General features: G+C 45.8%; 1 pseudogene; it reads right to left on the bottom strand.

Annotated features, from left to right (window-relative positions):
• Positions 1–2170: 2170 nt before the first annotated feature.
• Positions 2171–11799, bottom strand: part of LOC131485135 (guanine nucleotide-binding protein G(I)/G(S)/G(O) subunit gamma-10-like) — a 113984-nt pseudogene continuing 104355 nt past the window's right edge.

The raw sequence follows: 11799 nt of genomic DNA, 5'->3' as shown, positions 1-11799 counted from the left end.
TATTCCCTCTCTACCCGTTTCTCCTTCTCACAGTCTATCAGAATAGAAGGAACAGGTGTTCCCCTCTCCATTTTCTCAGAACTAGTCAGGCAGACCTAACTCTTGCTGTGTTAAATGAGAGTTAAAGGAATTTAGAAAGCCTTTTCTCTTAACGATGACTACATCCCATCCAAGAATCTTGCTACAGATGCAGACAAAAATCTAATCTGGACAAATTGATTAAAGTATTTTATGTGCCTTCCTCTCACTGCCTGCCCCGAACATTGCTTCAGTGGACAAAAAACCCCAGAATAACAAGATTTACAGGATATGAAAATTCATCTAAAAGTGTAAACCCCATTGCAGAAACATAGTAGTTCAACAGGAGAAATGAACTATGCTGATATTAAATTTCAAAAGAAATGTACAGTTGACCCTTGAGCAATACAGTTGAACTGCACAGGTCCTGAGGACTTTTTACAGTACAGTACTGTAAATGTATTTTCTTTTATGCTTTTCTTAATAATATTTTCTTTTCTTTAGCTTACTTTATTGCAAGAATACAGTACATATTACATTTAACATACAAAATATGTATTAGTTGACTGTTTATGTTATCAGTATGACTTAAATCAATGGTAGGCTATTAGTAGTTAAGTTTGGGGTAGTCAAAAGTTGTTTGTGAATTTTTGACTGCATGGGGAGTTGGCACCCCTAACCTGTATATTGTTCAAAGGTCAACTATATTCTATGCCTCCTTTCTATACAAGAAAGATTGAACAACCTGGTGAACACTAGTCTTCAATGCTTATTTTACAAGCCTTCTTCCAATAGCTGTTTGTTTTATCACCTTCATAAAAGTAGACTAGAATATTAGGCACTTCTGATGAAAGAGGGCTAATCAGGTGAGTCCAGTTATGCTATACCTGGTGTTCTTACCACTGGATGTAGCTTAGACACCCCAGAGAAGATAGCACAATGTAGCATGACTGGTCTTTCAGGCAGGGTTTAGACTGGGGAGCAAAGTCACTCTCCTCCTCTCCCTCCTTGAAGGACATCAGGGAGAGTTTTAAAAAAGGAAGATGGGCACAACCATCATAGTTTTTTTGAATACTAGTCATGATTCAAAATGTGAACCAGAAATAGTTTGAGAGTTTGGGGCGGAACTGACTTTTGGGAGGAAATGACTCAACAAGTGTGAAAAGTTGGAGAATACGAGATCAAATTCTAGGATCTTCTACACTCAGGCTGGACATATGCAACTATTAAAGGTCTGGATACAAATTATGACTTTTACTCTGGACCAAGAGAAAGACTCCAGAAGTCTTAGTAGCTGTCTTATCCAGAAAGAATATGATCATAGGGAGAATCAAGATCTTCACATTGGAAGGCACTCAAGAGTTCATCCTGTCCAACCACTGCCTTTGAGATAGAAAATAAGACAAAGACAAGGATAGTCACTATCACTACTTCTATCAACATTGTGCTGGAAGTCCTTCCCATTTAAATAAAGAGAAAAAAAAAAACAATGTAAGGCTAAGATTGAGAAATAGAGAAACAAAACTTTAAATGTATACAAATACTATTATGTGAATAAAAATCCAAGAGTCTACTAATATTATTAGACCTAGTAAGAAAGTTTTGCAGGATTGCTGGGTATAAAATTAACATACCAACAATGAGTTTTTTTCAATACATGAACAACTAATGTGAGAAAATGAACTTTTTAAAAAGTGATCATATACATTTGCAACAAAAATGAGGGATTTATGAATGAGTCTAACAAAATTTATGTTATACTTTTTTCTTAGAAAATGATTAAGCAGAATTTTATTTCCAAGCTCATTAAAGATTACTACAAACACAAAGTATCTTTTAAAGGTGTCCCAAATTGGGGCACCTGGATGGCTCAGTCAGTTGAGCGTCTGACTTCGTCTCACGTCATGATCTCGTGGTTGGCGGTGGGTTCCAGCCCTGTGTTGGGCTCTGTGCTGACAGGTCAGAGCTTGGAGCCTGTTTCAGATTCTGTGCCTCCCTCTCTCTCTTCCCCTCCCCGAGTCATGCTCTTTCTCTCTCTCTGTCTCTCTGTCTCCCTCTCTCTCAAAAATAAAAATGTTAAAAAAAAATTTTTTAAGTGTCCCAAATTAAATCAAAGCACATCATCAAAGTAAAACACTTGTGACATTAAGAATTTAGGTTGTAGTGTTTTCCATTATTTTGTTTTTAATCATTTGCAATGTTCAGAAGATCACATGTAAACATTTTTTAAGACATGAAATGATGTACCTTTTTTTAAGATACAACCACGACTATAAAGTAGAGGAACTTAAGATAAAGACCGAATCTTTACAAATATGTTTGCTAAGAAACAGCTCCCATGTTTAGTGTTACAAATAAAATAATCTTCTCATTTAGAAAAATCAAGACATCATTTGATCAATAAAACTTATTCTTCTCCCAGTTTTATACTTGCTTGTCCTCATTTAGAAACTGTTAAATTCATGAGAAAATAACAAGTTTTGTTATGGTATAAAAATCTTAGGAACAACAAATTAACAAAATACAAATTTTTTAACAAAAATGTTTTCCTTCCCAAACTGTAAACATCTAGTCAATAAAACAAACATGATATTCCAGATATAGAAACACTAGTAATTTGCTCATGAAAAAAGTATATTTGGTGGTAACATTTTTGTTTGTCTTAAATATAGAAGCACTTTACCAAAAGAATCAGGCAATTATTATCTAAAGTCCATTCTTTCACTCAGTTCTCTTATCCGAGTAGAAACTCATCAATTTCTGTAGAATTTTGGCTATAGGACCAGGCCACAGGACAGGCCTGAAATATCTAAGAGTCATTTGGCTGGAAAAAAAGTGTTTTCTTGAGACTTAGAAGCAGTCATCCATCACTTTATGCTTAAAAGCATTCCTCAGGAAACTTCTTCCCAGCCTTTAGAATAAAGCACAGGATCTGGGCTCCCAGAAAGTGTTGCTTTCAGCTGGAACACCTACCAGCAGGGCATCCTTGCAGGCATTTTATGTGCAGTACTGTTGAAGCTCTGCAGGTGCCTGTGAGACCTTGATACTCTCCACACTGGCATCCAGCTTGAGCTGCTCCATGAGGCATTGCAGGACATTCACACTGGCCCCAAAAGACATGGCAGCAACACAGGGCTCCAGTGGCCTGTATGTTAGACTTCTATAAAAAAAAATTATTAAACTTTATTGAGGGACACTAAAGGATACTCTAAAAAACGCAGAGGTATAATATATTCGTGGATAGATAGGTCAGCATTGTAAAGATGTCATTTTCCACAAATTTATATGTGGATTCAAAGCATTCCAATCAAAATCCCAACACGTTATTGCATGTAGGATTTGGTAAACTTATTGTAAAATTCATATGAGAGTGAAATAAGAAAAACAAAGTGAAGGAATTGTCCTATCAGGGATTATTACTTACCATAAGGTCATAGTAATTACGACAATGTGTCATTGGCACAGGCATAGAGAAATAGATCACTGAAACAGAATAGAGAGCTCATGAACAGATCAACACATATAGGGATACTTGATATAACATAGAGGTAGGGTTACAGAGCAGTGAGAAAGAAAAACAGACTTTAAAAAAATGCTGGAGCAAAAGAGTGATAGGAAAATGTGTTATAAAGGAGGAGAAAGTACCTTGTGGTGTCTTTACAGATCACTCCAACATGGCCATGGACATTGCACTTGGAGAGGCAGATGAAATGAAAGGCTTTGGGGCACTTGGGTGGCTCAGTTGGTTAAGCATCCAATTGTGGCTCAGGTTATGCTCTCATGATTTATGAGTTCGAGCACAGCATCAGGCTCTCAGCATAGAGCCTGCTTTGGATCCTCTGTGCCCCCAACCCCCCCTGCCCCCAGCCACCATCTCTCCCCGACTCACACTCTCTCTCAAAAATAAATAAACATTTAAAATTATGCCTTATTATACTCACATTCTAGGATAGGAAAGCACGGCAGGTTACACAAAGTCAATTATACCTCAATTAAAAAAAAAGAATGCATACAGTAAGTACTTACTTGCCAAACCTAAAGGTAAATTAACCATTAGCTTAAACTGTATAAAATTGCTGTTATCCAACCATTTAGTCTCCTACAGTTCACTCTAAGATTTTTAGGGTACATACACAGAGGATAAAACCATATAGAAAGGTAATGATGACCAGAAAAGTCAGGATAGTGTTACCTCTGGGGAGAAGAGGAGGAGATTTGATTGGGAGAGGTGTGGAGTTGGGGCACTTCACAGGTACTGGAGATGTTCTAGTCTATTTCTTGATCTCATGGGTGGTTACAAAGATATTTGCTTTATAGGTCTTATGCATTTATTTGTTTTAATGTTTTATTTTATTTTTGAGAGCAAGAGAAAGACCGAGCACAAGCAGGGGAGGGGCAAAGAGAGAGGGAGACACAGAATCCAAAGCAGGATCCAGGCTCTAAGCTGTCAGCACAGAGCCCAATATGAGGCTTGAACTCATGAATCGCAAGATCATGATCTGAGCCAAAGTCGGACACTTAACCAACTGAGCCATCCGGGCGCCCCAGTTTTATGCATTTAAAAAACAATATTTTCTTTAAAAAAGTAGATGCCAGCTCTGAATCAGGACACACTAGCCAGACAGGTCATCTGTCCACAGGTGGGTGGCAGAGAGCAGGGCACCTCTGTTCTGGAAGTCAGGGTCCACATTACAGATTATGTGTTACAGTTGCCTGGCACAGTTGATTTGTCTTGTTTTGTTTTTACCAGATAACAATTGGTAACATTCTTATTATTCCACTTATAATATATATAATAATAAATTATTTATGTGTTTACCCAACAGAAAGTGTACCCCTTGAGGGCAAGGCCTGTTTTTGTGGTTGACCTAGTAAAGCCAACTGCCTGGCATACTGTGGATACTCAATTAAAAGTCCCTTGAGAGGTGGCTGGGAGGCTCAGTTGGTTAAGCGTCCGACTTCGGCTCAAGTCATGATGTCATGGTTCATGAGTTCGAGCCCTGCATTGGCTCTGTGCTGACAGAGCTTGGGATTCTCTCTCTGTCCTTCTCTCTCTGTTCCTCCCTGACTCATGCTTTCTCTCTCTTTCTCTCTCAAAATAAATAAACTTTAAATAAATAAATAAATAAATAAATAATAAAAGTCCCTTGAAAGGGCAGACTCTACATGGATGGATGGATGGATGGATGGATGGATGGATAGATGGACAGACAGGGCTCTTAATGGTTGCAGGTCTTTCAGTGGATTTTATTTTCAGAACTAGTAAAGAGATGTTTAAAGCCAAACATGGTGAATGGAGTGGGTTTATACGTGTACATGTGCTAGTATGGTAAAAACAGAGGCGAAAGCATATTTAGTGATCTAGTGAGTGGGACAGTGCGTGCTGTATTTTGAGTACTCGGTTCTGTGCCCGTCTAATTGTGCTGCTAGGACTCGCTTCTGGGACTTGCCAGCCACACAGGGCCCGCTACATCCTTGCGCAGCTCCAGGGCAATTGCTGACTTTGTGTTTTAGGTAAATAGGGCTGCCAGAGTGAGGCAATGAGGAGGCTCAGAAGTGGCTTCTGCTGGGGAGGCCATGGAGCAGTGGGCACAGCAAAGCCCCAGGAGAGGGATGGTGGGAAAGTCGCCCCGCACGGGGCTGGACCCTCAGCATGCCTGCCCCGCCCCTCAATCTTGGAGGATTGGTGGCACTCAGATGACATGGTCTGGGAAACATTTTCCTTCCTCACTCTCTTTCCTTCCTTTTTCCTTCCTTCTTGCCTGCTTTCCTCTCTCCTTCCCTTCTCTCTTTTCTCTCTTCCTCTTTCCCTTCTTTGCTTCCCTCTTTGGCCCTCCGTCTCTCTCTGGCTCTCCTTCTCCTGCCCAACCCCTGCGCTGGGCAATCTTTCCAGGCCTCTATTTCTATCTCCCTCTGTCAATCAGATGAACTCAGTGGTGAAGAAACCCAAATACATTAGCTATTCTCCCCTATCCTCCCCAAGAGACCAGCTCAGACTGCAGTTCTTAGGCGGCTGAATTCCCTCGGGGTCCTTTGCCCTGCATACTCTCCACCCCACTGCCCTGCAGGCCACAGACCCCTCTGGGTGGCCTGGAATCTGCCCCACCAGGCAACCACGAAGCCCCCTTGGGCTGGCCCAGGACCCCTTCCCAAAGCCGCATTTAGAGAAGGGGCCACCTCTTACTCCTAAATGTATCCATCCTTAGCGCCAAGAGCAAATGCCCCCCTTTCTGGACCCCATAATAGAAACACAGATCTTGGCTGCCCTTCTTTTCACCCCAAAGAAGGGCTGCTTTTGCAATAAGGGCATTAGAAGATTATCGTCTGCCAGGAATGCATAGACGTTTTTTTCTCCAGTCCCTGCCCTGGGCTGATCTGGTCTGATTGACAGGAAAGGTAGACAGGACAGGGCAAGGGGAGAAGGAGAGCAGGAAGGGGGCTGGAGAGGTGGAGTCTGGAGGGTAGAGAGAAGCAGAGGCAGAAGAAGAGATCAAGTTCCAGAATTTTAGAACTGGAGGAAGAGACAGAAGACCATCTAGCAGCAGGCCACCCCAACACGCACACACCACCCATTTTTCAGAGGAGGAAACCAAGACTTCAGAGTCTCAATGCAAAAGAAGCGGTTTGCTCCTGTCCTGCGTTGATCATTGGCAGAGTCCGGACCAGCAGGCAGGTCTGTTGACTCGGATCCCAGCCCAGCACCGCCCCTCTGCCTGACTCAAGGCAGAGAAAATTGACTGTCTTGGCAGAAAAATGAAACCTTTTGATTTACGAGGAATTCCGAGATATCTTCCAGTTGACAGTCTTTGGAGAATTGCACAAGCCCACACTTTTGTGGGGGTAGCATTTAATGAAATGAACACATGAGTTATTCGTTTTTCATTAAGGATGTCACGCAGAGAATCCCTATCTAAGGAGGAAAAATCAGTCCCGGTCTGGGGCCCCACAGTCCCATGGTCCCAGGGAGAATTTGTCTCAAGACGGGGAGGCCAGGAGCTGGGGTGAACTAACCTTCCAGACACTTATGTCATGTCCATCGTCTCAAGTAATTCTCACAGGGACCCAGAAAGCTAGATGCCGTTGCTCCAGCATTACAGATGAGAAAATTGAAGCTCAGAGAGACCAAGTAACAAGCCCAGTGTCACCCAGCTAATGAGTGACAGAGCCAGCATTTAAATCCCAGCCTGCTTTGGATCAACTGCAGTAAGCTGTCCGTGCAGGAATGGGAAACCAACTGGGCAGCCTGGGGTCCAGCTGTGCAGACACTCACTTCAGATCGATGGTCCAGGGACAGAGGAGCCCTGGGGCCTGGCAAGGGCAACCCTGGGCTTTGGTGGTCAGCCAAGCCCAGCTGGATGATGGTGGCCAAGCCTATGAAGTCTAGGGAGTAGTTGGACCATGACAATGATGCCCGGCAGGCTCTGTTTTGGTTGCTTTCTGGATTCCCAGCCTCAGAGCAACCTGGCATCTGTATCAGGATACTCAGTTGGGCCCCCATCTCAGATGCAGACATGACAAGTGTGGGCCTTAGAGCCAGGTAGACCTGGGTTTGAATCCTGAGTCAGGCCCTGAAAAGGTGCCTTGATCCCTCTCAAGCCTCAGTTTCCATACTTGAAATAGTTACCTACAGCACTTACCTCTCAGTATTGTCACGAAGTTTGAAAATAATATTATTATTACTAATAGCAACTATTTAATAATAATGACAACTAACATATTGAGTGCATTTTATGTGCTGTGCATTATGCTAACTAAGCATGTTACCTGAGTTAATCCTTTTTTTAAATAGTGTTTTATCTAGTATAGTTTATTTGAATTTGTTTTTTTTAATATGAAATGTGTTGTCAAATTGGTTTCCATACCACACCCAGTGCTCTTCCCAAAAGGTGCCCTCCCCAATACCCATCACCCACCCTCCCCTCTCTCCCACCCCCCATCAACCCTCAGTTTGTTCTCAGTTTTTAAGAGTCTCTTATGTTTTGGCTCCCTCCCTCTCTAACCTTTTTTTTTTTTTTTTTCTGAGTTAATCTTTAATATGACGCTCTGAAGTGTACTCTTAGGAGCTCCATTTCACCTATGAAGAAACAAGCAAAGAGCCATTCCCTCTCCCAGATCACATAGCAAAATGACAGGGTCAGAATGTGAACCCAGGTCTGTGTGCACCCCCAGCTCATTAACATGACTGTCTTTATAAGCAAAATAAGTAGCACATAGTAAACATTCAACAAATGGGAGTTCCAGTCCCTTCTTTTTTCCCTAAAACTCCAGATTCCCACAGCGCCCATGGGTATTTGCCTTAGGGCTTGCCTACATGGAGTTTTATGGAAGTCAAAAGAAAGCTGGGGAGGTGGGTGGGAGAGGGGGCATGTCTCATTCCAGGCTCCCCTCCCTTCTCTGGCTTCCTTATAGGGTTTGGCAAAAGCTGCTTCACTGAGGCCTCTTGTGTTGCTGGAAACAATGCAAGTTTATTTTGGCACGGTGAAGAGGGCCCGATTCCGCCCCCTGGACGCCTCTGTGGGAAGAGGACCTAGAGAATGTGGCTCAGGCCCCATCAGTCCCTGCTGCCCTCCCAGCACATCCACAGCACAGTTACAGCCATCACACGTAGCTCGGAGAAGGACATGAGATAGGGCTTTCTTTCCCATCCTCTCCATTGTCCCCTTCAGAAGGACATCGGTCCCAGGGTGAGGCGCTGTGGTACCTGCCCACTCTTAGCAGATCCCTTCTCAATGCTGTGGGCACTTGGTCTGGCGGCTTCTGCCCCTGGGTAGTCAGGTGCCTGTGGCCAGCGTACCGATTAGTAGACACCCAGAGTTGGAAGGGATTGTCACTGTCCTCCGGGCCGAGCCCCCACTGGCTTAGGTTCATAGCGGTTTTTCGAAAGCCAACCCAGGGCCAAGCCAGGAGTGCTTTTGCATCTGTTAGCTTGTATTTCCCAATCCTCACACCACCCTCTTTTAGGAAGGCCTCACTTTCCTGTTTTCACAAACACAGGGCCTGTGGCTCAGGGAGACTAGGAGACCATTGGTTTGAGCTCCTGAAGGAAGGAGGTCAGGGTCGAAGCAGGTTGTGGCCTTCCAGCTCTGACATTGCTCGGTCTGCCCCAGCCCAGGAGGTGTCCCTTCTGCAACACTCCCCACAGAAATTTTGTCCAGGCAATGTCTGAGCTCTGCTAGTATTCCCTGTGAGAGCCTTTCCAGGGTTGAACTAAAAACTGCCTCCCTGTCACTTGCTCCCACGGGCCCCAGATGTCCTCAATCTAATTTCAGGCAAAGGGAGGAAATCCAGGTCTCTGCCCTTAGCCTTACCTGTTCTTCAGAGATGGGAAGATGGGCCCAGAGGACTCTTGGTCAGCCCTGTTCTTGTTCTAGGACTGGTGTGGCTGTGGGTATGATATGGATGCCCACCCAAGGACACTGGCAGTCAGAACTCTGGCTCTGTGAGGCTCCTTTGAGGTGGAACTTGGCTCCAGGTGGAAGTTAGAGGAGGCTGAGGGTGACAGGTGTAGCCAGGTGAGCCTACCAGTCGGGCCCCAAGTGAGAGAGGTACACGGGGACCTTGGCCCAAAGAACTGGAAACGCCTGGCAACGGTGAGGAAGACACCAAAGCACTGAGTGGGTGGTGCCCTGTGGGTGGGAAGAGCCCTTGGACTGTAGGGGCAAACCGAGTGTCCCCTCTCCCCACCCGCATGCTCCACCTGCCATACAGCCCAGCTTGGCGGCCCAGGGCCAGATTCTCCAGCATTAAGGGCACAGATGACAGTTTTCAGGGCTCTTTCTCCACATTAGCCCCTTGATCCCACAACAACTTCTAGATGGAGGTAGGTAGGGCGAGCTTCGTCTTACTCTACAGATGTGGAAACAGGCTGAGAGAGCTCCGAGGGGCAAAGTAAGGCCTGAATGCCGGACTTCTGGCTCCCACGCATGGTAGAGATGTCCGCCCGGCTGGGCCCCCCTCTTCCTCCGTCAAGGCTAGGAAGACTGGTCTGGGGACAGCTACAAAGGCACAGATGCAAATAAGCAAGCCTAGTCAAAGGGCAGGGAGGAAAGTGATTGATGGGGTGGTCGATTGAATCACAAGACCTCATCTCCCAGAGCCCCCATCAGGCTTTTCTTGGATTTCTCTGCTGGGATAATAAACCACCAGTGAACAGGAGAAGCAGTGCAGGCCAGCCCAGCTCAGTTCACCTTCTCGGTCGCCTCCCCTCCCCCAGGAGCCCTTGGAACAGGAGGAGAGCAGCTCTGTACTTGGAGATCCTGCTCAGGGTGAGTTTGAAACACTTATGGTTCCTATTTAAAGCCATACCTCGTTCATCATTTCAGCGCCAACCAACAATTAAACCTGATTCAATCAAGCGCCGACAACTAATTTAAACCGAGCCTCACAAGGGGCTTGTCACTGGCTATTTAAAACCCTCTCCTGGCCTCTGGGGCTCTTCAGAACCAGGACTGTCTGTGCTGCAGAGAGCAAGGACCCGCTCGCGGCCTTGGGGGATCCTGATTCCTGTTGTGTGCAAGGCCTGGTCTAGGGCTCCCGGGCTGGAACCATCTCTGCCACCTTGCCCAGGCCCGGGCTGGCTCCCCGCGGCATTGAGGGTTGGCTTCTGGAGGAATGCCAGGAGGCGGGAGCAGGGGGAAGCAAAGAAATAGCAAAATCCCACTCAAGAGGTCATATGGGCCCCAAATGCACATGCTTCTAGTGCTTGGTTTGGCTTTATTTGGGCCCTGAGCAACGGTGACACCCAGGGAATGTAGAAAGCATTAGAAATTCCGGTTTGAACCCTGACTCTGCAATTGACTACCCAATCCTGTGACCTTAGCCGGGTCTTGGGCTTTCCTAGCCTCACTGTCCTTACCAGTCTAGTGAGGATCACAAAAATCTCGCTCTAAACCACCTCCCTGGGTTAAGAGAGCCCTCAGATCTGGCTGCCCCAGTAAAAACGGTCAGAAGACGAGAAGTCCTAAGACCCAGAAGTCCTGCAGAGTAGAGCAGACTTGAGCTTGCCCTGGCTCTGGCTCAGCACAGGCAGCATGACAGATGCCAACACGTGGTCCTCAGAGTGACGCCTGCCGTTCACGTGTCTCTCTAGGGCTGCAGGAACACAGGATGATGACGCCTTCAGGCCAAAGACTTGGACCACACAGGTGTACTTAGGGAGGACTTCCTGGAGGTAGTGGGCTTGAGGCTAGCTTTAAAGGCTGGGCAAGGCTTAAATAAGCCGGGAGCTGGAAGGGAAGCCCAACCAGGTAGAGTCACTTAGAACTGGTAGTGAGCTTCCACAGCAATTTCCCGTTTAATCCTCACAAGCACCCTGATTTTCTAGGATGAGAGTGCTGAGGGTTTAAATGACTGACCACTGAGAGATTAAGGCAACCAGATACTAGTTTGGACCTCCTGATGCCAGCTGCCTTGGTCCCACTCTGCCCTACGCTGCCTCTCACCTCTCCACAGAGCAGAGGGTACAGAGGATGCCAGGGTGGGAAGGCAGAAAGACTCCCAGCAGAGCCTGGGATTCCTACTTCATAGCCTTCTCAAAGGCGGAAAAGTACAAAAAATATGGTTTGGAGGCAAAGAGCTTATGGGATAAACTAGGGAGGGAGTGCTGTATCAAGAGGGGCTGAGGACCTTGGGGTCCATTACTGCACTGCGGGAACTGGGGCTGCCCTAACGGGGAGAGGAGGCTTGCGGGTCTCCAAGTTCCCGTGTGTGGGAGGAAACAATAGTCTCTTTTCTGGGGCCTCCAGGGGTGAGGAGGAGTGAGATCATGTCTGGGGAGGGAGG

Source organism: Neofelis nebulosa, chromosome 9 (assembly GCF_028018385.1).
Source record: "Neofelis nebulosa isolate mNeoNeb1 chromosome 9, mNeoNeb1.pri, whole genome shotgun sequence".
Classification (NCBI taxonomy): Eukaryota; Metazoa; Chordata; class Mammalia; order Carnivora; family Felidae; genus Neofelis; species Neofelis nebulosa.
Note: the sequence above shows the minus strand (reverse complement) of the source record. Positions and strands in the feature narration are given on the sequence as shown.